This window comes from Vipera ursinii, assembly GCF_947247035.1.
Source record: "Vipera ursinii genome assembly, chromosome: W".
In the NCBI taxonomy this organism is placed as follows: Eukaryota; Metazoa; Chordata; class Lepidosauria; order Squamata; family Viperidae; genus Vipera; species Vipera ursinii.
The window spans coordinates 27,726,374-27,751,197 of record NC_139522.1 but is presented as its reverse complement, the minus strand read 5'-3'; the positions used below and the strand labels follow the sequence as shown (position 1 = coordinate 27,751,197).

At 40.7% G+C, this 24,824-nt stretch overlaps 1 protein-coding gene and 1 pseudogene across 2 annotated transcripts in view; both read left to right on the top strand.

The window, feature by feature from the left end:
- LOC310648221 (uncharacterized protein) overlaps positions 1-24,824 on the top strand; it is a gene marked incomplete at its 5' end in the record, with an annotated part of 797,336 nt that overhangs the window by 433,455 nt on the left and 339,057 nt on the right. The window lies entirely within an intron of this gene.
- The window catches only part of LOC310648298 (histone-lysine N-methyltransferase EZH2-like), a 237,098-nt pseudogene that overhangs the window by 146,546 nt on the left and 65,728 nt on the right, over positions 1-24,824 (top strand). The window contains exons 6-8 of the transcript in view: positions 326-410; positions 2,221-2,384; positions 3,725-3,816. The product of the transcript in view is annotated as a histone-lysine N-methyltransferase EZH2-like (transcript). The remainder of the gene's footprint in view (positions 1-325; positions 411-2,220; positions 2,385-3,724; positions 3,817-24,824) is intronic.

Below are 24,824 nucleotides of genomic sequence, written 5' to 3'. Positions count from 1 at the left end.
ACACTCTTTTGGAAGGCCCCGAAGACATTCTGCCAGCGGGCCTGTGTGAGTAGGCGACTCAATACAAATAAACTGGCAGCTTTCCTGATATTATTATACCATTGCTGCTCTTTGTAAGCTCATTTGTTAATTTTGTGTTAAAAGTTGCCTGGTAGTTTTTAAAAGTGTAAATTCAGGTGATTTTACTATAAGTTGCACATTTTTTTGCAGGAAAAAGTGCAAAATGCAAAAGATAAAAGCAATTAAAATTCAAACAAGATAATTTCCTTTTGGACACCTAGCTAAAGAGCTGCATCTTTACACATTTCTTTTTGTTTCTATACAGAAAAAGAGTTTCCTTCTGATAAGATATTTGAAGCCATTTCTTCAATGTTTCCTGATAAGGGTACAGCAGAAGAATTGAAAGAAAAGTAAGATGTTTTTTCTTAAGTTATATAAAACAGTATCTCCATTTCTGGAGAAGTGATGTAGTAGATGTGACAGTCATAACAAATTGTAGGATATGGAGAAGCTTAACAAAAGTGTTTAAATGTGATGGTTAAATTTGTAAACTTTAGATTGGTGTTCCAAGTTGTCTGAGCCTATTCATATTGAACAGATGTTTGAAGAACGTACTATTTGACTTTGTGAAAGTGGTTAATTTTTCGATATGTTGTTTGAGATTTTCTCTCTTTATAAAATCAAGAGCCAGTTTAGTGTACAAGTAGTCCTCACCCTATGACTGCAATTGGGACTGGAAAATTTGTTATTAAGTAGTGTCGTCATTAAGTCAGGCATCACATGACCGCTACTTGCAACCTTCCCTGCTGGCTTCCCCATTGACTTTGCTTGACGGAAGCTGACTGGGATGGTCACAGATGGCAATCACTTGACTGTAGGGTGCTGCAATGATTGTGTGAGCTGGTTGCCAAGCACCTGGATTGCAATAACTTGACTGGGCACACTGCAACATTTGTAAGTGCAAGGACTGGTCGTAAGGCACATTTTCAGTGCTGTTGTAAATTGAATAGTCACTAAATGAATGGTCATAAGTCAAGGACTACCTATAGTGATAATATTAAGACCTCAGTTCTATTCTTAGCTAGTGAAACTAACTGGGAGATTTAAGAGTGAAACATTCTCTCTTAACCTAATGTACCTAATAGGATTGCTGTTGGAATAAAATTGAGATTCCCATGGAGCTCCTTTGAACTCTTGGGGGAAACGTGGGCTATAAACCCAAGAAATACATAATAAATGCTGTCTCATTTCATTGAGAAAGAGCCTTCAAGGAGAATTTACAGCTTAAGCTTGAAACCAAGCTTGCTTTTAATTTAAAATCAAACCCTTGCTTTTAGATTTTTATAATGTTTTAATGTTTTTCAAGCTTAAACAGATTAGGTAGTGAAATTAAAACCAAGGGAAAACAATCTTGTAATTAAATTAAACATACTTGTTTTAGGAAAAAATACAACAAATTCCTGCAAATGACAAAGTTTAAATCAATTTACAATTTCATTGTCACTGTCCTATTATCAGTAGGAAAAGCTCATAGCCAATGCTGACATATTATCAAGGTAATGTCTTACTTTTTTGTATAACATCACAAATTCAGTATATTTTGGTAATGTCCTACAAAAACCTGTTCGTTTTATCTAGATTAGAATGTTGAAAATGTGGCTTCTGTGAGGTGATCTCACGATGAACCGTTAAAGGAGCTTCCAAGTGAAGGCGTCACGCAGAGATGCAATCATATTAGCTTTATTCAATGATAGATCAAAGAGAAAGAGATACTTGGCATGAAAGCATTCATGCCTGCATGTGAGAGAGAAATAAAATAAAACAAGCTAGCATTACATAACTAACTAAAACAGGAGGACTAGGAGCTAGGAGTAGAGGTAGAAGCAGGGATAGAACTAGAAACTAGAACCTAGAACAAAGAGCAGCCCCTCGTGCAGAGGTATTTATGGGGGGTCTTGGTCCCTCCCTGACCATAAAACTCTCTCGCCAATGGGGCTGTCGGGTCCGAGACCCTTGGCTCATCAGTGGAAGCAAAGAAGCCTCTTTGCTCCCATCTGATGACCTTTTTGGGGAACTGCCAATGGCTGGCACTAATCATCTAACAGCTTCTTGGTAATGTTAGTGTGCATTAAGAGATTGTGCGCTCTCTATTTCCTAAAAGTACCATAAAACCCACTTTTTAATCACATAAAATAGCAGTAATGTTTACTTTTTCTCTAGATACAAGGAACTTATTGAACAACAACTTCCAGGAGCTCTTCCTCCTGAGTGCACACCAAACATAGATGGACCAAATGCCAAATCTGTTCAGAGGGAGCAGAGTCTACATTCCTTTCATACTCTCTTTTGTAGACGGTGTTTCAAATATGATTGCTTCTTACATCGTAAGTGCAAAAACAGTTTTAAATATCTTTATTAGCAGAAAAAAGTTAAAATATTCCAATCTGGCTGGTTTATACCTGCTTTATATGCATGACCACTAGAGTCCAAATAATGGATTTTTGTTTTTCACTTTCATGCTCTTTCTTCTTTGATCTGTGTGGCCAATTTATTTGTTGGTGACCACTTCCTGGATCCACTCCTCAAGGGCTTTGCAGAACCATCGGGGAAGGGGAGCCTGGCCTTCCTCGCCCAGCTCCAGCTGGCATAGTTTTCCCGGAGTTTAGCATCCTTCCATACAAAACGTCCTTCCTTTCCTCCCTTCTGCCAGGAGGAAAGCAGCAGAAAACGGGGCTGCCATTTCCAGAATGGAGAAGGGAGATGCGGGCTGATGTAGGGGGGCAAGAAAGTGCAGAAAAGTGATCACTGCATGGAGGAAGGAAGGAAGGAAGGAAGGAAGGAAGGAAGGAAGGAAGGAAGGAAGGAAGGAAGGAAGGGAAGGAAGGAAGGAAGGAAGGAAGGAAGGAAGGAAGGAAGGAAGGAAGGAAGGAAGGAAGGAAAAAAAACTTAAGGACACCCAGGGAGGCGAAGGAAGTTACCGTAAGCCACCTTTCTCCCTTTCTCCCTTTCCCGGCTTGGATGGAGGAAGCCCACATGGGCTGTTGTTTTGTGCAAGTGAGTGTGACCCTGGCGACCGAGGGTCTTCAGGGCCACTTGAGAAGTTTTGTTCCTGGATGGTGGTGAGTAAAAATGAGCAGTTTTCCACCTCTTCCTCTTCCTCAGGCTGCTTACTCCACCACCATCACTCCCCCCTGGCTCTGAAATGGTGGAGGGGGATGTGGTAAGGCCCATCCTCCATAGCATGGCAGTCCGACTCGTGAGGCAAGCAGATACGGGGCACATGGGGCAGCTCCATCCCCCACCCCTGCCCTAGCTTGATTTTTAAGTGTGCGCCTTGCCCCACCTCTTGCAACCAGAGGGCAGGGTCTTAACTAGGGCTTATTTTTAGGGTAGGGCTTATATTAGGCACAAATGTAAAAATCAGGCTAGGGCTTATTTTCGGGATAGGTCTTATTTTCAGGGAAACGTGATATTAAAGAGAATTGTTGTACAATGGAATACAATAAAGTCATAGTGGAGGAATTTGTACCTGAAATTTGCAGTCATCACGCTATATTATTTCAATATTGCTACGTAGCTCCATCATGAGTATTGATGATTTATTACATTAAGATAGTTTCATGCTCCTTAGAAGACGATTAAGTGAAGGCTCATTATTATACTTCAAAGACACTCTTAGATAAACTTGCCAGTTTTATTTTGCTTCTTTTAAAATTCTCTCTAGCATTCCATGCAACTCCTAACACTTACAAATGGAAAAATACAGAAACTACAATAGATAATAAGCCTTGTGGGCCACACTGTTATCAACATCTGGTAAGATTATTTTCTTTCCTTGGCTTCATTTTTTAAACTCTTTGAACTGAAAGAAAAATAGATACATTAATAAAATTGCTGTTCCAAGAAAAGTTAAGTGAGAGTAGTGGTTTGCTGAATGCCAAAATGATATGTAACACTATAATATCTACACTTTTACTCAGAGCTGGACAACTTGAAGCCAAAGGACTACATGCAGTCTCCAAAAGCCTTGAGTGTAAGCTCAGAGCGCTTACAAAACTTGTCAGTGTTTTAATTTCTAAACTGAGAAGGAGAATTTTCTAAACTATACAGGAAATCGTATTAACTATACTTCATGTATAATTTTGATTCTATTTAAATGTAATTAATTAACTCAAATTAGGTTTGTGTTTTGGCTGGCTAGGCTGTTCCTCACCACAATCTTCTCAGAATCTTTCCTCTTTTCTGTAATGGTATGTGGTAATGACCTTGGGATATGACCTTGGGAGACTCGGGTGTGTGGGTAAGAAGAGATGCTGCCTAGGAAACAGATAAGAGAGGGCATAGCCTGCAGCTACATAATGGACGTACCCTCTCCCCCCCCCCAGTTCTCAGGCCGTAAAGGAGATGGCAGATTTGTACTTTCAGATTTGCAAGATTTCAGTCTTCCCAGGTAGACCACACAGGAAACACGGGTTTAAGACGTTTAGGCACCCACCATTGGCTGCGACCCCTTCGCCCACAGCCATCCGCCTCAGCCGATTTACATCCAGTTTTCCTCCTCCACTGGCTTTCTCCCGGCCATTATCCATGGCCAATGGCCCCCTGGCCCTACGCCCCTCGACCTTTGTCCCTGCCCATTTGCCCAGACACTGTTTGACCCGGGCCTTTGACTGAACAGGTCAAGAAGCTGCCAGTCAATGGGGGCAGGTGACAGCGAGTGATCGGTGGAAGGCCATGGGGGTGGGGGAAGCATGCCATTGAGGGGGCCATCGGGAGGGTGCACCAGGCAACTGGCAGTGGTGGTGTGCCGAAGCGATCCCAGGGGGCATGGGGCGGTGCACCAGGCAACTGGCAGCAGTGGCATGCAGAAGCCATTGTGGGTAGGGGGGCAGTGGGGGGATTGTCTTCTGGAGACAAAACTGACTAAGAAGAACTTTCCTACCATTAAAATGGGGCAAGCCTTTGATGCTGCATTTGGGGATCTGTGTGGCGCCCGTGCTACTGAGGGAGATCAAAGCGGCAGGTAGGCAGGGTAGGCTTCAGCCTATTTTTCTGCCCAGAAATAATTCAGAGGCTTCATTTAGATCACCTTCCACTGCACCACTCGCACGGACCACAGAGGGAGTAAAATGCAGCTGCTTATCTGCTCCAGGGAAGCACGGAGCTGCAAGCCTGTCCTGTATAAAATCCGGATGGCGGGGAGGGGAAGGCAGACATTGTTCTGTTCCAGCCTCCGACCAGCCCTGTTTGAATGTCAGGGACAACCCCTTTTTATAGTCAACAGGCTGGAAAAACCCAACCAAATTTATTTACAAAGAAATCAAAAGTTCAAACAAGAGTTAAACCAAAAGTTCAAACAAGAGTTAAACAGGAATAACAGACCAGGACTCTAGCAGAAGATCTTCAAACAGTTGCCTTCAGCAACCAGCACCTCCCACACCCTCCCCTTTTATCAGCAGTCCCAAGGCATGACTTCTCATTGCCTTCTCCTCCTCTCACCGAGTTGCCTCATTGCCTTTCTTTGTTCTACTCTGCTGGACTGCCTCCTGCTCCTAGCGTCCCTGAATAGATTCAGCTGTGAATCATCTACGTCCAATACCTCGTGCTCACACGGCTGAGTCTGATGAGGAACATGATGGGAGGGGCCAGGTTGAGAGTCCTGCAGTGCATCAGAGCCTCCCTCTGACACCAAAGGCTCTCCAAACCCCTCCTCCTCCTCCTCTTCAGAATCATCAGACTCAGCTGCCGGTATCACAGGCTGACGCTGAATCACAACAGACATGTCCCTCCCTCCTCACAGCTGTTTGTCCCGCTGGACTAGAGGAGCATCCTGGAGAAACATTCCTGGGCACAGAAGAGCTGACTGGAAGTAGACACGGGGAGTTGATCTTGGAGCGGAGAGCTACCATGGGGCAAGGGACCTCTTTGCTCCTGTCCTGTCCCTGCCATCCAGATTTTATACCTCTGTGAAAGGACCCATTACGCAGGGTTTCCCACAAGACCAGAGCTGAATCTAAAGCTTCCAACTTCCCCATCCGCGATTGCTTCTGCACACCGCCGCCACTGCCACCCATTGCCTGGCACACACCCCCACTGTTCCCCCACCTGCGATTGCCACCGGCACCAGTAGCCTGTTGCACTCCTCGATGGCCCTCCACCCACAATCCCTTCTGCATGCCACCACCACCAAAGGGGTTCTGGTGTATCTTTATGACATTCTGATATACAGTACAAATATTACTGATCACATAAGACTGGTCAAAGAAGTGTTAAAGAAACTATTGAATGCCAAACTTTATGTCAAATTGTCGAAATGTGAATTTCACCAAACCCGATTAGATTATCTTGGCTATAGAATTTCCGACGAGGGCATTGAAATGGACCCAGCCAAAGTGAAAGCTATAATTGAATGGCAGCCCCTAAAGACTCGCAAACAACTCCAGAGCTTCCTAGGGTTTGTCAACTTCTACTGTCAATTCATTCCCTCTTTTGCCGAGATTGCTCTACCCCTTACAGAATTACTCAAAACGGGCAAGGGAGGGGGAAAACCACTAGCATGGACTAAGAGTTGTCAGAAAGCTTTTGAGAATTTAAAAAGACTATTTGTGTCTGAACCAGTTCTAAAGCACCCCTGCCAAGGGGAGCCCTTTGTAATTCAAGCAAACGCCAGTGACGTGGCAGTCGGAGCTGTGTTACTGCAAAAGAATAAAAGTGGGGTCCTGCAACCTTGTGCCTACACCTCTAAGAAATTCACTGAAGGCATGAGGAGATGGACAGTCTGGGAGAAGGAGGCCTTCGCTATTAAACTGGCAACACTATTTAGAAGGGAGCAAGGTGCCTTTTGAAGTATGGACAGATCACAAAAATTTAGAGACACTAAAAATTCCATGCAAATTGTCCCCAAAGCAAGTGCGATGGGCACAGTACTTTAACCGTTTTAATTTCACTCTACATACCAGGAAGAAAAAACTTCCTAGCTGATGCACTATCCCGATTGCCACAGTACAAAAGCGAATGCAAAGAGGTCTACTAGGCAATTATCCCCAGTTCACAACCTGCAGCACCACTCACACCTCACAGAACCCCTAATCCTGATGACCCGGGAGTGAAGAAGATAAAATGAGAGCTCCTCACCGATCAATTGTTCAAAGATAATCAAACCTCCCTAACATGCAGGGATGGTTTGGCATACAAGGAGGGGGGGGGAAATTGTATCTACCTGAAACCCTCCGTCTCAATGCTCTCAAACACAGCCATGATGTAAAACAGGCTGGACACTTCGGATATTTAAAAAATCTACACCTCATCCGCCAGCAATTTTGGTGGCCGGGGCTAAAACGAGATGTAGAAAACTATGTCAGGATATATGTGCCACCATGAAAAGAATTCCAGGGAAAATCCCTGGGTTACTGCAGTCGGTGGCAGACCCTTCTCAACCATTGGAGGAAATATCTTTGGACTTTATTGTAGACCTACCCAAAAGTAGAGGAAATACTGTCATCTGGACTGTGATAGATTTGTTTTTGAAGCAGGCTCCTTTTATCACCTTTAAAGGACTCCCATCTGTACAACAACTGACTAAATTGTTCTTGAAACATATCTACCAACTGCATGGCGCCCCTAAGCGAATAATTTCAGATAGAGGAGTGCAGTTCACAGCGAAATTTTGGAGGAATTTCCTCAAAAAAATTGGATCATCTCAAGGCTTATCATCTGCTTTTCATCCAGCTACCAATAGGGCTGCAAAATCCGCTATCAAAATGGTGGAGCAATATCTCAGATGTTATGTTTCCTACCAACAGACAAACTGGACTGACCTCCTCACTTTCACCAAGGTGGCCTACAATAATTTTGTTCACAGCAGCACTGGCTACACGCCTTTCAGAGTAGCCACAGGAAAAGAGTTCAGCCCAATGCCTGACTACCCTCAGGTGCCCTCCGCTTCCCAGACACTTGATCAGTGGGTGAGGGGGTGGGAAGTGGTTTGGAGATACATGAAAACTGCATTAAAAAGACTTCTGAGACTTATAAAAAACAGGCTGATAAAAAGAGGGCTCCCCAAATAACATTCCAAGTTGGGGAAAAGGTTTATCTGTCAACTAAATATTTATGTCTCAAATTACCCAGCAAGAAATTAGGGCCGAAATTCTTGGGACCTTTCCCCATTGTGAGAGTCATCAACCCGGTCATGGTAGAATTGAAGCTCCCCAGACTTTTGGGAAAAATTCACCCAGTTTTCCATTGTAGTTTTATGAGAAACACCCCAACAAACCAAAAGCCAGCTCCTAACTTGTGTTCTGTTTACATTACAGGATCTGTCCTTTTTGTAAGGGGGGCCCGGATGTGAATGCTGCAAACATTAACATGTTTTTGCACTGACAATATAAGAGGCAGCCTTTTTCTTTAACTGTTTGGCTTTGAATCACTAAAGCATGGGAGGGATTCAACCTGGACGTTTTAAGAAGATAAGAAATAGCACACTTCAAGGGAAGTGAAACTTCATGTGTTAAATTAATTGGTGAATGTGATTCATGATGTGTAATTAAGGGAGGGAGATTCTGTAGGATATGATGTGTCAAAGGGAGGAGAATTCAGATTCTGGCATCCATCCATGATTGCCGATGCTCCGTTCTGCTCATTATAGACTTTTTTAGAATAAATAATCATGCAGTGCTCTTTGATGTGTTTCTTTAATCGGAACCATGACAGTAGCCTTTAGAAGAAAAAAATGTACAAGAAATATTTCTTGAATGTACCCTAATCTGCCAAATCATATTCAAAATACTCTACTATTCCAGTAGATTGTTAAAATAGAGAAAAGTAACATTAATCTGTGTTGATATTTGAGAGGTACTACTGTAAAAGAAGGGACGCGGTGGCTCAGTGGGTTAGGACGCTGAGCTTGTCGATCAGAAGGTCGGCAGTTTGGCGGGTCGAATCCCGAGTGCCGCGTAACAGAGTGAGTGCCTGTTACTCGTCCCAGCTTCTGCCCACCTAGCAGTTCGAAAGCACGTAAAAATGCAAGTAGAAAAATAGGGACCACTACGGTGGGAAGGTAACAGCGTTCCGTGCGCCTTTGGCGTCTAGTCGTGCCGGCCACATGACCACGGAGACGTCCTCGGACAAACGCTGGCTCTTCGGCTATGAAACGGAGATGAGCACCGGCCCCTAGAGTCGGAAACGACTAGCACGCATGTGCGGGGGAACCTTTACCTTTACCTTTACTGTAAAAGAAAATAACTTATATAAATTTAGGTGCCTAATTTTGAGCTTTCAAGTGGTTTACAACAGGGTTAAAAACAGAACAAGTATTCAAATGGTAATAAAGATTATATCCAACTCAACATCAAACAAAATAAAGTCTGGTCATCATAAAATCGTATAAGTAAAAATTTAAAAAATCAACCTCCCAATAGTCTTTGGAATGGAACTGGCCTAAAGCAGCTTTGTAGAATCCCAATAGGATATTTGTCTGTGGTTGGCTTGGCTGCTCTTAGAAAAACACCTACCTCAAAATGAACCAATAATAGGTGTTGCAGAAAATTCTGTGCTACTGTTTTTAAGTCTGGCTTATAAGTTTTATTTTCAATAAAAAATAACTCAGATTCTTACTAGTGAGAAACTGAAGCTGGATTTGCTGAAATAAAATTCAAAAGAAGCAATTTTTTTTTATTAAAGAGTTTTACAAAAACAAAATTTTACAATATATCCCCAAATCCCTCCCACCCCAAACCCACCCACTTCCCCCCCCCCACTTCCCAGAGCTAAATACAGGATTATAGTTACAATAATCATATTCTAAATAAAAATTATGCATAATATACAATTAACCAAATTCATAATGCGCTTTAACTCTCTTTTAACATAACTACCAACAACGTACCAATAACAATATCCCACTAAAATCTACTCATAAGCTAAATGGTACTTTTTAGTCCCATATTTGTTTTGAATATAATTTATCCATCTCCTCCAAACTGAAATATATCTTTCCTGTGAATGATCCTTCAGATAAGCAGAAATCTTAGACATTTCTGCAAGATTCGAAACTTTAAACACCCATTCTTCTACAGTGGGCAAACTATCCTTCTTCCAATATTGTCCCACCAGTAATCGTGCTGCCGTTATCATGTTCAACATCAAGTTAGTTTCTTTAACATCACAATCTACAACAATGCCCAATAAAAACAATTGCGGGGAAAACTTTATCTTTCTCTTAAAAATCTTTTGAATGTTCCACCAAATTTTAATCCAAAAAGCTTTTATATTTCTACAAGTCCACCACATGTGAAAATAGGTAGCTTCTAAACTACCACACCTCCAACATTTAGACTGTAAATTAGGATACATGTTGGACAACTTCTTGGGATCCAGATGCCATCTATAAAACATTTTATAAAAATTTTCTCTTAGATTTTGAGCCTGGGTAAATTTAACATTTCTGACCCAAATTATCTCCCAGGTGTCCAACGAAATTGGTTCCTGAATATTTTGTGCCCATTTTATCATGCAGTCTTTAACCAGTTCCGTTTCCGAATCCAATTCAATTAAAGCATTATATATCCTCTTTATATGTGCACAATTTGAATCTCTAATTTGCTTTACTAAATTTTGATCTGTAGAATCTGTAACTCAGATTCTTACTAGTGAGAAACTGAAGCTGGATTTGCTGAAATAAAATTCAAAAGAAGCAAATAATTTTTGATCACATAGACTTCTTTCTTAGAAAAAAATGACAAAAATCCTGCTTGGTGTTTAGCTAGACAAATTACTAATTTAATTTTTATTTATTAGATTATTTCACTATTTTTAAACATACAAGTACTCCTTGACTTACGACAAAAATTGAACCCAAAATTTTGATCATAAGTCATTGGAGTCATTAAGCAAGATGCCCACGTGACTTCTTTGTTCATTGATGGCAATTCCAGCTCTCCCAGTTGCAGTTGTTAAGTGATCACACCATTTATTAAGTAGATGGAGCAACTGGGATGCCTGCCAAAGGAGGACAGGCAGCTCCCTGTGTGCAGAAGAAACTCCAGTGGCGGGCTGGATAAGGGAAGCTCCAATCATGATTATCTGAGCTTTTTTTCCCCCAGCCTGCTGCAGGAGTTCATCTCAACTCCATGCGTGCAAGGGAACTCTAGCGGTTTAAAGAAAGAAAGCTCAGATCACAAAGATCCAAGCTTATTTTCTCCAGCCCACCACAGGAGTTCCCTCCCCCACCATGCATGTAGGGGAGGGGAAATCCTTTGGCAGGCAACAGCACCTTACAACCTTCCCTGCCAGGTTCTTCATTGACTTTCTGCATAAACCAGCAGAGAAGATTACAAATGGTGATCACATGATTGCTGGGTGCTTAGCAACTGGTCATAAGTGTGAATAGGTTGCCAAGTGCCCAAAATGCAATCATGTGACAGCGGGGGTGGGGCAGTAGTTGTAACTTTAAGGATGGGTCATAAATAGCTTTTTAAGAGTGTGTTGCTACTTCAAACTGTCATTAAATCAAACGGTCATAAATTGAGGACTATCTTTAGTAGTATTTGAACAGAAAGGGATGAAAGAGGTAGAAGTGTATGCCCAACAGAGATTTAAATTTTGATTACTTGCAATGTAATATTTTTTGGAGGAAAGATACAAAGAATTTTTAAAAATGGCTTGAATGGGAATTTTCTTAAAAGAAGCAAAAAGCAACATCCACTCAGTCCATTGGAGCATGCCTATTATAGTTCTTTAAATACAGCCATCAATTGCTTAACTTTTTGGAGTGATGCAGTTGAGCCCTTATTTTAATCTTTGTCTCTATGAAAATGTAGTTAGAATTTTTGACATCTTAATTTGTAAACACCTAGATGCATTCTCAATGTGGCCTTGAGATTCAAGAGTGGTCCCATCAGAATTGAACCAAAAATATGTTAAACAGTCTTATTTGCTTGACTAAGGCATAGTAACTTGGTCACAAATGGGATACTTCCCATAATAATAACTGGTAACTGTAGATATAAATGGTATGAAAACAGAGTAAGTAATGACCTATTACTTTAGTATCTGGTCTTCAAAAGCCATAGGAGTTAGGAAACAGTGGACTGGGGACATAGAATTTTAAAATGAACTAAGTTAGGATTTACTGACCCTTAAGAGATATTTAAAGACCCTTTCCTTTAAACTATTTAAGTTCATTCATTTATCACTGGGTGTTTTCTGGAACCTGTTTTAATGCCCTTTCCTTGGCAGTTTTAGAGGGTAGATATAAGATCCTAGACCTCCACATCCTAGGCGTCCTTCTGAAAAAGAACGTTGAGTCAATCAAACAGGTTTTTTGGCACTGCAAGTTCTACTCTGATACTGATCTACTCTGATTGCAGAATGGGACAACTCGCCGTGGCCAACTTGCCACAGCCAACTTGCTGCAGGACAACTCACCGTGGGACAATTCAAGAATTCAATTTAATTATTTAAAATAATTTTAAAAAATATTTTATTTTTTGGCATTCACCTTTCATTTTGTCCCTCCTTTGGCATCCTTTCTTTAATGATTCTGTTCCACCATTTCTTCGATATTGGTGTAACTCTTGTCCCGCAGAGAGTTGTCCCATGGCAAGTTGGCCATGGCGAGTTATCCCACGGTGAGTTGGATGCAGTGAGTTGTCCTAGTCCCCTCTGATTGACCTTTAATTAAAAATCTGCCAAGCCACACAGACAAATTTTATATTAGGTTTTTTTAATAGCTGATAGAATCTACAACATGACATACAGTGAATATAAAAAGTGTACACATCCCTGTTAAAATGCCATTTTTTTGAGATGTAAAATAATCAGACCGAAATAAATCACTTCAGAATTCTTTCCACTTTTAATATAACATATAATATAACATATAACAGATTTTATTTTCCTGGGCTCCAAGATCACTGCAGATGGGGACTGTACCCAAGAAATTAAAAGACACTTGCTCCTTGGGAGGAAAGCCATGGCAAATCTAGACAGTACACTAAAAAGCAGAGACATCACCCTGTCAACAAAAGTGTGTATAGTCAAGGCTATGGTCTTCCCAGTTGCAATGTGGGCAATAGAAGAAGGGGACGACAGAGAATGAGGTGGCTGGATGGAGTTACTGAAGCAGTAGGCGTGAGCTTAAATGGACTCCAGAAGATGGTAGAGGACAGGAAGGCCTGGAGGAACGTTGTCCATAGGGTCGCGATGGGTTGGACACGACTTCGCAACTAACAACAACATAAGGTGTACAATTCAATTGAAAAAAAAACTGAAATCCTCTAGGGGGGAAAATAACAATAAAAAATAACTAATGTGGTTGCATAAGTATAAGTATATAAGTATATGTAGGGATGTGGCTGTCTTCAGAATTAACCAATCACATTCAAACTGACGATAAATTGTAGTGCACACCTGCCATCAATTAAAGTGACTCTGATCAAGCCCATATAAAGTTCAGCTTTTCTAGTAGTTTTTTTTATTGAAAAGTTTTAAAATACATTTTGAAAACATATACCTTATCTACCCCACCCCTCTCCCCATCCCTCCCATCCCAACACCCCCCCCCCGACTTCCCAGAGCCGAATACAGGGTATTACATCATACAATCCTACTCTAAAATATTCTAATTACTATAATTACTCTTTAAACCCTATCGCACTTTAACTCTCCTTAACCATAGAAAAGAAAAATAATATAGCCTCTAATTACAATAACTAATAACTATTCAAATGCTAAATGATACTTTGTAGTCCCATATTTGTTCTGAATAAAATCAATCCATCTTTTCCATTCCACTATATATCTCTGTTGCGAGTGATCTTTCACATATGCCGAGATTTTAGCCATTTCTGCCAAGTTCGAAACTTTCAAAGTCCATTCTTCAATAGTAGGCAGGTCCTCCTTCTTCCAGTATTGCACTACCAAAAGTCTTGCAGCTGTTATTAAATTCAGCATCAATTTGGTTCCTATAGCAGTACAATCAGTGATAATACCCAACAAAAACAATTGTGGTAAAAAGCTTATCTTTTTCTTAAAAATCTTCTGCATATTCCACCAAATTTTAATCCAAAAAGCTTTAACTTTTTTACAAGTTCACCATACATGATAATATGTTGCATCATCACAACCACATCTCCAACATTTTGGCTGACAATTTGGATACATACATGCTAATTTTTAGGGATCTAAATGCCATCTATAAAACATTTTGTAAAAATTCTCCCTTAAACTTTGTGCCTGTGTGAATTTAACATTCCTAACCCATATTTTCTCCCAAGTATCCATTATTATTGGTTCTTGAAAGTTCTGGGCCCATTTTATCATACAGTCCTTAACCAATTCCGCTTCTGAATCAATTTCTATCAATGCATTATATATCCTTCTTATATGCGCTGTATTTTGATCTCTAATTTGCTTTACCAAATTCCCATCTGATATTAAAATGCCAATTTTCTGATCTTCTTTCCATCTGGCCTGTAACTGCCCATACTGAAACCAAGTTTGTACTATTTTTTCTTCTTTTAGAATATTAAAAGACTTCAATTGCCATTCATTCTTTTCCAATCTAAGAATTTCTTTATATGTTATCACATCATGTTTAAATCCCACATTTATATTTTCTATTGCATGTTTAAGTATTGCCCAAATAGGAATTTTATAATTCAACTTGTATCGATATTTTTTCCAAACTCTCGACAAGGCAGACCTTAATATATGTGTTTTAAAAACTTTATCCACTTTTTTATCATACAATAAATAAGCATGCCACCCATATAACAAATCACACCCTTCAATATTCAATAAACTCCTTTGTGTTAAATTAAACCAATCACTAATTGACGATAATGTTGCCGCCTCATAATATAAGATTGGGCACTTTGAGACCACCTCTTTCAAGTACATCTTGCATTATCTTAAATTTAACTCTCGGTCTCTTCCCTGCCCAGATAAATTTATTAATACCTCTCTGCCATTCCTCCAAATTTGAATCTTTTTAAGTACCGTATTTTCCGGCGTATAAGATGACTTTTTAACCTATGAAAATCTTCTCAAAAGTTGGGGGGGTCGTCTTATACACCGGGTCGTCTTATACGCCGGAAAAAAAACAAATCAGTCGAGCATCCCCGTTCTTGCAAAGCCGGGCCACCCTGCGCAACCGAGCTATCTCCGGTGCGGCTCTGGGACACGGCTGGGCGGGAGCGTCGGGCGGCTCTCCCCACGCGAAGGCGGCACTGCCCGTCGGCTCTTGGCCCGAGGGGAGGGCCTCGCGTCCGCCAGACTCACCTATCACCAGCACCGCTCTCCCCCACACGGGGATGCGTTTCCGCCGGGCGGTGCTGGCTGAGACGAGCCAGCAGGCAGCCGCCGTGAGCGCGGCGCTGAGGGGCAGTGGCAGGACGGCCTGGCCCAGCGCCTGCAGGACAGCCAGCAGCCCCACGCGCAGCAGCAACAGGTCCGAGCGCAGGAGCCGCACCGCCAGGCTGCCCAGGAAAAGCAGCCACACCGAGAGGCTGCACGCCCAGTCCAGCTCCATGAGGGGCAGGGCGGGAAGCCGGCCGGGAAGAGGGACCGGGAGCCCGGGCCGAGCGCGCCTCGGCCGACGGTGAGAGGGAAGCGGCACATGAGTTCTAAAAAAGAGGCTGCAGGCGGAGCTGCCCCACCCTGCGCCCAATGGGAGAAGTTCAACTTCAAGGCCTGGGGGGGGAAGCAGGAGGGGCACCGGCCGTGGCGGGGTGGCGGCTGCCCTCCGGCGCTGCCTGCCGCCAGGGAAACGCTGCGCCTCAGGGGCCGGCAGAAGCGCGGGAGCAGCGGGAGGGCCGGCGGGGCCAGTCGGGCCTTTGCCTCCTCTGCGACGGACAGGGAGGGCAGGGCATGTAAGTATTTTCTGGCGTATAAGACGAAAAACCTTGAAAATCTTCTTAAAAGTCGGGGGTCGTCTTATACGCCGGGTTGTCTTATACGCCGGAAAATACGGTATAGGTATCATTTGAAATAAAAATAAAAATTTAGGTAAAACATTCATTTTCACAGCTGCAATTCTTCCCAATAAAGACAGTTGTAATTTTCTCCAACTATCAAGCTCTTTTTGTATTTTTGACCATACAAATTCATAATTATTCTTGTATAATTTAGTATTTGAAGCTGAAAAATATACCCCCAAATATTTAACCTTTTTAACTATTTCAAATCCCGTTAATTTTTCTAAATCTACCTTTTGTTCTATAGTCATATTTTTAGACAATATCTTAGTTTTTTGTCTATTTACCTTAAATCCAGAAACTTGTCCATATTGTAAAATTATTTCCATTAAATCCCAAACTGATTGAATTGGTTGTTGTTGTTGTTGTTAGCTGCGAAGTCGTGTCTGACCCATCGCGACCCTATGGACAACATTCCTCCAGGCCTTCCTGTCCTCTACCATCTTCTGGAGTCCATTTAAGCTCACGCCTACTGCTTCAGTGACTCCATCCAGCCACCTCATTCTCTGTCGTCCCCTTCTTCTATTGCCCTCGATCTTCCCCAGCATTAGGCTCTTCTCCAGGGAGTCCTTCCTTCTCATTAGGTGGCCAAAGTACTTGAGTTTTAGCTTCAGGATCTGGCCTTCTAAAGAGCAGTCAGGATTGATCTCCTCTAGGACTGACCGGTTTGATCGCCTTGCAGTCCAAGGGACTCGCAGGAGTCTTCTCCAGCACCACAGTTCAAAGGCCTCAATTCTTTGGCGCTCAGCCTTTCTTATGGTCCAACTTTCACTACCATTGAATTGGTTGACTTAACGTAATAACCAAGTCATCTGCAAACGCCCTCAATCTATTATCTTGATCTCTAATTTTAATCCCCTGTATTTTCTTTGAATCACGTATTTTAATCAATAATATTTCCAATGTTAAAACAAACAACAATGGTGATAATGGACATCCCTGTCTTGTACCCTTCTCAATTTTACAAGCTTCTGATAAGCTACCATTAATTATTATTTGAGCTGTTTGTTTGTGATATATAGCCTTAATAGGTTGTAGAAACTTATCCCCAAACTGCATCTTCTCTAACACCTTAAATAAAAATTGCCAAGTCAATTGATCAAAAGCTTTTTCAGCTTCCAAGAAAATCAGCACTGCAGGGACTTGGTTATTTCTTTCTAAATATTCTAATACATTTACAATGTGTCTCACGTTATTTTTCATTTGCCTACCACTTATAAATCCTGTTTGATCAGTATAAATCATTTGTTGCATAACCTTCATCAATCTATTTGCTAAATTTTTGCAAATATCTTATAATCAGTATTTAACAACGATATAGGTATATAATTTTTGGTTTGTACAGGATCTTGATCTTCCTTTGGAATCAATGTTATAAATGCTGTTTTCCATGATGGAGGTACCTCCCCTCCAGATTGAATCATTCTAAACAATTCTTTTAAAGGTTCCACCATCTCTAATTGTAAATTTTTATAATAAGTAGCAGTCAATCCATCTGTCCCAGGTGCCTTTCCTACTTTTAATTGTTTAATTGCTAGAATAATTTCTTCAGTGGTTATCAATTGATTCATCTCTTCCCGTTGCTCTTGTGTGAGTGCCGGGATCTTCACTCCTTGCAGATAACAATCTATGTCTACACCTTGACTTTCATCCCCTGCATACAACTTTGAATAAAATTCAACAAAGGCCTTTTTAATAAGATTTTGCTGAAATACTTCTTTACCCCTATATTCTATCTTATCTATATGATGAGATCTTTGTTTTTTCCTTAATAAATAAGCTAACCACCTGCCAGCTTTATTTGCATTATTAAAAATGTTATGTTGGACTTCCGGTGGCGGCGCGGCTCCGGAGACAGCCGTTTCGGGCTGCCCGCTGCTCAGCTGTGTTGTTTTCACCCGAAACAGCGCCGATCAGCTGTTCGGGTGGATTTGAAGCCCCCTCCCCGGGAGAAGAGGAGGGGGTGAGGCCCCAGGTAGGGGTTGACTTCTCCGGGGCCGCCTGAGCTTAAAGCTTGGGCGGCTGAAGGATTGAACTCCCCCGTAGCCTGGGTTGCTCCCAGCTGTTCAGCGTCTCTGCTCCGGAATTTTTGGAGCAGAGCCAGGCGTTTGCGACCACCCCTGCCAGAAGGAAAGACCCTGGAATAAAAAGGAGCAGGCAGAGCGGTACAGGAGGACAAGGTGAAGAGGACTTTTATTTTTACTCTCTAGCTTAATGGACTTTTTAAACTTAAAGTGAAAGTGCGCAACAAGTGAAAGTAGAAAGATGGCGGCTAAACCTCCCTCAAAAACTCTTCGGAGTGCTGGAACTTCCCCGGTGCAACAGACATCGTTGCAAGCTTTGCTTCCTCCTGCTGCATTGACATCGAAGGATTTACAAGATGCTCTTGAAAAACAAGCCCAGGTAATCTTAGAAACACTGGGTGATAAGTTGGCAAAGGTGGAGGAGAAAGTGGAGAAACTGGAGGAGAGGATAGAAGAGAGGATGGAAGAGAAATTCAGTGCAATGAGGGTAGACATTTTGTCTACAGTGGAAAGTGTGGCTGAATGTGTGCAAGGTTTGGATGAAAAAGTGGAAGATCTGACTCAAAAGAATGCTATATTAGAAGTAAAGGTACTGGAAAATGAAGATTTAAGAGACAAAATGGACAGAGAATTGAGTCTTGTTCAGTATCATCAGATGCAGTATGCTGTTAGAATCAGAGGCTTAAAAGAAAATACCAAAGAAGACCTAAAGCAGCTGATTTCTGAGGCTCTGGAAGCAGTATTGGGTCAGCCAGCATCTGAAATAAAGGGATGCATGGATAAAGTCTTTCGTGTAAACTCATGGATTGCTAGACAGAGAAAGCTACCTAGAGATGTGGTGGTTTATTTTGCAAAGAGAGAAACTAGAGATGAAGTTATTCAAGCCGCCTATGATACTAAAGTAGTGGTTGCTGACCAAGAAGTTTTGGTTTTAAAGGAAATTCCTCCAAAGATTTTAAGGAGAAGGAAGGACTTTGCATTTCTTGTGCAGGAACTTAAGCAACGTGATATAAGGTTCAGATGGGAGATTCCAGTTGGATTGGTGGTGATGCATGAAGGTAAAAGATACCGTCTGGTTACTGTGACAAAGGCGCGTGATTTCTACAATAATGTTTTAAAAGCAACCCCACTATCACTTCTGGAAGCTGCAAAGGGATCTGGAGAAGGAAAACCTCAAGAGGCCGAAGATGGACAGACAGAGGAGAATGGTGCTGGAGGGGATCAAATTATAACTTCGTTGGCTGATGCTGGAGAGCAGAGGGTGACGCGTGCTGCTTTAAAACAAGCAAAACAAATAAAAGAACAAGACCAGCAGAAGTTTATGGAACTTTCAAAGCGTACTTACAGCGAGGCAGTGGGAGGAGCGCGGCCCAAAGGAGACAGAGGGGCTATTAAAGATGTGCTCCAACAGCTTCGGGATGACAAGCATGGTGACTAAATTTCTAACCTGGAACGTTAATGGACTAAATTCGCCTCAGAAGAGAAAGAAAGTTTTTCAATATTTAAAAGAATTTAAGATTGATGTTATATGCTTGCAAGAAACGCATATTAGGGCTATGGACCAAAAGTATTTATTGAACTCAAGGTTGGGCACGCAATTTGTTGCCTCTGCAATGAATAAGAAAAACGGAGTGATTGTCTATGTTAAAAGTGCTTTAACAGCGGACTTAATTGAAGCAGATAAGCATGGAAGATAACGTTATGATAGATTTGTTGCTAGAAGGCAAAAAAACGCTTTTAGTTGGACTGTATGCTCCTAATCAACAACAACAACAAGCTGACTTTTTTAGGTTACTTCATACAAAGCTTACTCAGTTGGATTACAAATCGTTTATTTTTATGGGGGACTGGAATGGTGTTTTGGATGTACAGATGGATAAGGCTGGTTTTTTTAAGCGTGTTCCGTGTCATGCCAGACTGCCTAAATCTTTTTTTGAAATGAAGGATGATTTGGAACTGCGAGACATTTGGCGTGACACACACTCGCATGAAAAGGATTATACTTTTTTTTCTGATAGACATCAATCTTTTTCCAGGATTGACTTCATTTTGTTGACTAACGATTTTTTTTCTAGGATTAAGAAGGTAAATTTAATTTTTAATTTAATTTAATTTAATAATATTTGTATACCGCCCTTCTCCCTGAGGACTCAGGGCGGTTCACAGGGCAGAATAAAATACTAAATACAAACGTTAAAAAGAGATTAAATAATTGACCATGTTAAAACAGTTAGAATAGAATTCTAAAACACCAAGTTAAAATTAAGACACCAAAATTAAAAAACCCCACCAATCCCCATCAGGCTAGGCCGGCTTGTACAAACAGAAACGTCTTGAGATCGCGACGAAAGGAGCGAAGATCGGGCGCCATCTGGAGCTCTACCGGTAGCTGATTCCACAGCTCCGGAGCACCCACAGAGAAGGATCTCCCCCTGGGGGCCACCAATCGACATTCTCTGATCGGTGGCACCCTGAGGAGGCCCTCTCTGTGGGAACGCACAGGGCGCAGGGAGCTTGATGCCGGCAGCAGATGTTCCCTAAGGTACTCTGGCCCCATGCCATGGAGGGCTTTGAACACCGTTACCAGTACCTTGAATCTCACCCGGAAGACAACTGGCAACCAATGCAGCCAGTAAAGATCTGTGCAAGAGCTATTTCTGACCATAGTCCAGTATGGTTAGAGATCAATAAGGACAATAGAGATAGGCGCTCGTGGCGCGTAAATGAGAACTTGTTTAGAAATCAGAAAAATGTGGAAGAATGTAAACAGCGGATGAAGGATTTTTTTGAAATTAATATGAATAAGGATACTTCTATAGACATGGTTTGGGATGCTAGCAAGGCCTATATGAGAGGGGTGTTGATATATATGAATAATAAACACAGACGTACTTTGGAAGCTAGAAGGAAAGAATTGGAGAATGAAATTAAGGAAAAAGAGAAGGCCTTGATTCTGAATCCATTGGATGTGAAGACTAAGGAGGTTATTAAGCTATTAAGAGGACAATTTGATAAACTAATGGCTGACCAGGTGGCAACCAATTTGCGGTTTGCCAGGCATAATACTTTTTGCAATGCTAACAAGCCAGGTAGATGGCTAGCTTACAGACTAAGTAAAAAGCAAAGGGCTTCTAATATAGACAAAATTGAACATAAGGGAAAGGTTGTGTTTCAACAGGATCTTATTAAGGAAGCCTTTGTGGATTTTTATTCTAAATTATATGCTAAGGAGAAGATTAATGAAAAAGACATTGATGTATATTTGGAGAATGCTAGCATCCCGGTTCTTACGCAAGTACAAAAAGAGGAGATTAATCAATTGATTACAGAAGAAGAAATTCTTATAGCAATTAAGGAGTTGAAGGTGGATAAAGCGCCAGGTACGGATGGTCTGACTGCGGCTTACTAGAAAAATTTACAATTAGAGTTGATAAAACCGTTAAAGGAATTGTTCCAGATAATCCAGAGAGGGGGAAAGGTGCCTCCGTCTTGGAGAACTGCTTTTATTTCTTTGATTCCGAAGGAAGACCAAGATGTTACTCAAGTAAAAAACTACAGACCGATATCACTTTTAAATACAGATTACAAGATATTTGCTAAGGTGTTGGCTAATAGATTGATGAGGGTTCTGCAACAAGTGATTCATGGGGATCAAACTGGGTTTATTAGTGGTAGGCAAATGAAAAATAACGTGAGGCATATAGTTGATGTGTTGGAATTTTTGGAAAGGAACAACCAGATCCCTGCGGCGCTAATTTTTTTAGATGCTGAAAAAGCCTTTGATCAATTGAACTGGCAATTTTTGATGAAAGTTTTAGATAAAATGAATTTTGGGGATAAATTTCTGCAACCAATTAGGGCATTATATCAAAAACAAACAGCCCGAATAATAGTTAATAATAGCTTGACAGAAGCATGTAATATTGAGAAGGGTACAAGGCAAGGGTGCCCGTTATCGCCTTTGTTATTTGTGTTAACATTGGAGATATTATTGGTAAAAATACGGAACTCGGAAAGAATTAAGGGTATACAAATTAGAGATCAGGATTATAGATTGAGAGCGTTCGCAGACGATCTGGTTGTTACAGTGACCCAGCCGGAGAGCTCTGTTGTGGACCTGATGGAGATAATAATGCAATATGGGAAGGTTTCTGGATTTAAAGTTAATGTACAAAAAACTAAAATTTTGGCTAAAAACATGACAGCATCGCAAAAGGCCCTTTTAGAAGGGTTAACTGGATTTGAGATTGTTAAAAGGGTCAAATATTTGGGGGTGCTTCTGTCGCCCTCTAATACAAAATTATATAAAAATAACTATGAAAAATTATGGGGAAAAATTCAAAAAGAAATGGAGAGTTGGGAAAAACTGCAATTGTCTTTGTTGGGGCGAATCACAGCAGTGAAAATGAATGTCCTGCCTAAATTTTTATTTTTATTTCAAATGATACCGGTTCTTAAGAAAGATTCTAATCTGGAGGAATGGCAGCGAGGTATCAATATATTTGTCTGGGCAGGGAAAAGGCCACGAGTTAAACTTAAGATTATGCAGGATACTCGTGAAAGAGGTGGTCTTAAAATGCCTAATCTTAAATTATATTATGAAGCTGCTGCGTTAGCAGGTATAAGTGATTGGATTAATTTGACACAAGAGAGATTATTAAATCTTGAGGGCCACGATTTGTTGTTTGGCTGGCATGCATATTTGTTGTATGATAAGAAGGTAGATAATGTGTTTAGAGTGCATATTTTAAGACAGGCATTGCTGAGAGTTTGGAAGAAGTATAGACATAAGTTAGACTGTAAGATACCTTTGTGGGCAATTCCAAAACACGCAATAGAAAATATAAATGTTGGTTTTAAACATGATGTGACTACGTACAAGGAGATTTTAAGCTTGGAAAGAAATGTCTGGTGTCTGAAACCATACAGCTTCTTGCGAGATGAGAAGTTTGTTCAAACTTGGTTTCAATATATTCAGCTACGGGCCAGGTGGAAAGAAGACCAGAAAACTGGTTTTACAATGACTGATGAAAATCTGATAAAGCAAATTAGAAATCAGGGACCAGCACATATTAAACGGATATATCTTGCATTGATAGAGATTGACTCAGAAACAGAACTTGTTAAGGATTGTATGATAAAATGGGCCCAAAACATCCAAGAAGTTATTACAATGGACACGTGGGAAAAGATTTGGGTGAGGAACGTAAAATTTACACAAGCTCAAAATTTAAGAGAGAACTTTTATAAAATGTTTTATAGATGGCATCTAGATCCTAAAAAGCTTGCAAGTATGTACCCGAATTATCAGCCAAAATGCTGGAGGTGTGGCGATGAAGATGCAACATATTTTCACATATGGTGGACTTGCAAAAAGGTTAAGGCCTTTTGGATAAAAATTTGGTGGAATATGCAGAAGATTTTCAAGCAAAGGATAAAGTTTTGTCCGCAACTTTTTTTGTTGGGAATAATTACAGATGCTACGGTTGTGGACACTAAGTTGATGTTGAATTTAATTACGGCAGCAAGACTCTTAATAGGTCAGTATTGGAAGAAGGAGGAACTGCCGACCATAGAAGAATGGACTTTAAAGGTTTCTGACCTGGCAGAGATGGCAAAGATTTCGGCTTATTTGAAAGATCACTCGCAAAAACGTTATATTATGGAATGGAGAAAATGGATTGAGTATATCCAGAACAAATATAGGACTAAAAAGTTTCATGTAGCATTTGAATAAGTCTTCCTTTTCTTTTTCTTTTTTCCCTTTTTTTTCTATATATATTTAATATTAATAGTGTTTGTATTATCCTATATGAGCCAGAGAGTGATAGATTTTAGAGTTTATGGTTGTTAGCATATGTGTTTATGATCGTTTTTTTTTTGTTTTTATACCTTGTACTTAGCTCGGGGAAGTCGGGGGGGAGGGGGAGAGGGGTAGGGAGGGAGGGAGAAGGGAGGGGGAGGGGGGACTGTTAAAGATAAAATGTATGTTAAAACTTTTCAATAAAAAAAATGTTATGTTTAGCATATCTTAAATTAGTTGCCACCTGGTCCGCCATTAACATATCAAACTGACTACTTAACAAATTAATTGATTCTTTTAGCCTCTTATCAGATGGATCCATAGTAAAGGCTTTCTCTTTCCTCTTTATTTCCTCCTCTATTTCTTTACGCTTAAGTTCCATTCTACATCTATATTTATTATTCAGATATATCAAGACACCTCTCATGTAAGCTTTACTTGCATCCCATACCATTTCAATAGAGGTGCCTTTGTGCATATTCATAATAAAAAATTCTTTCATCTACTTTTTACATTCTTCCACATTTTCTACATATCTAAATAAATTTTCATTTAATCTCCATGATCTTCTATCACCGTTACCCTTATCCAATTCCATCCAAACTGGACTATGGTCCGATAAAGTTCTTGGACATATCTTGATCTTCTTAATCCTAGAAAAAAAATCATTAGTAATCAATATAAAATCAATCCTCGAAAAAGATTGATGTCTGCAGGAAAAAAAGTAAAATCCTTTTCATCCACGTTTCTTTCTCTCCAAATGTCTCTCAATTCGAAATCATCTTTCAAATCAAAAAAAGATCTAGGCAATCTAGCATGATTAGGAGTATTTTTAAAAAAACCTTTCTTATCCTTCTGCGTGTCCATCACACCATTCCAGTCTCCCATTAAAATACAAGACTTGTAGTCCCATTGAATTATTTTGTTATGTAGCAATTAATAAAATTCTTCTTGTTGTTGATTAGGAGCATATATTCCAATTAAAAGTATTTTCTTCCCTTCAATCAAAAGTTCAATAATAAT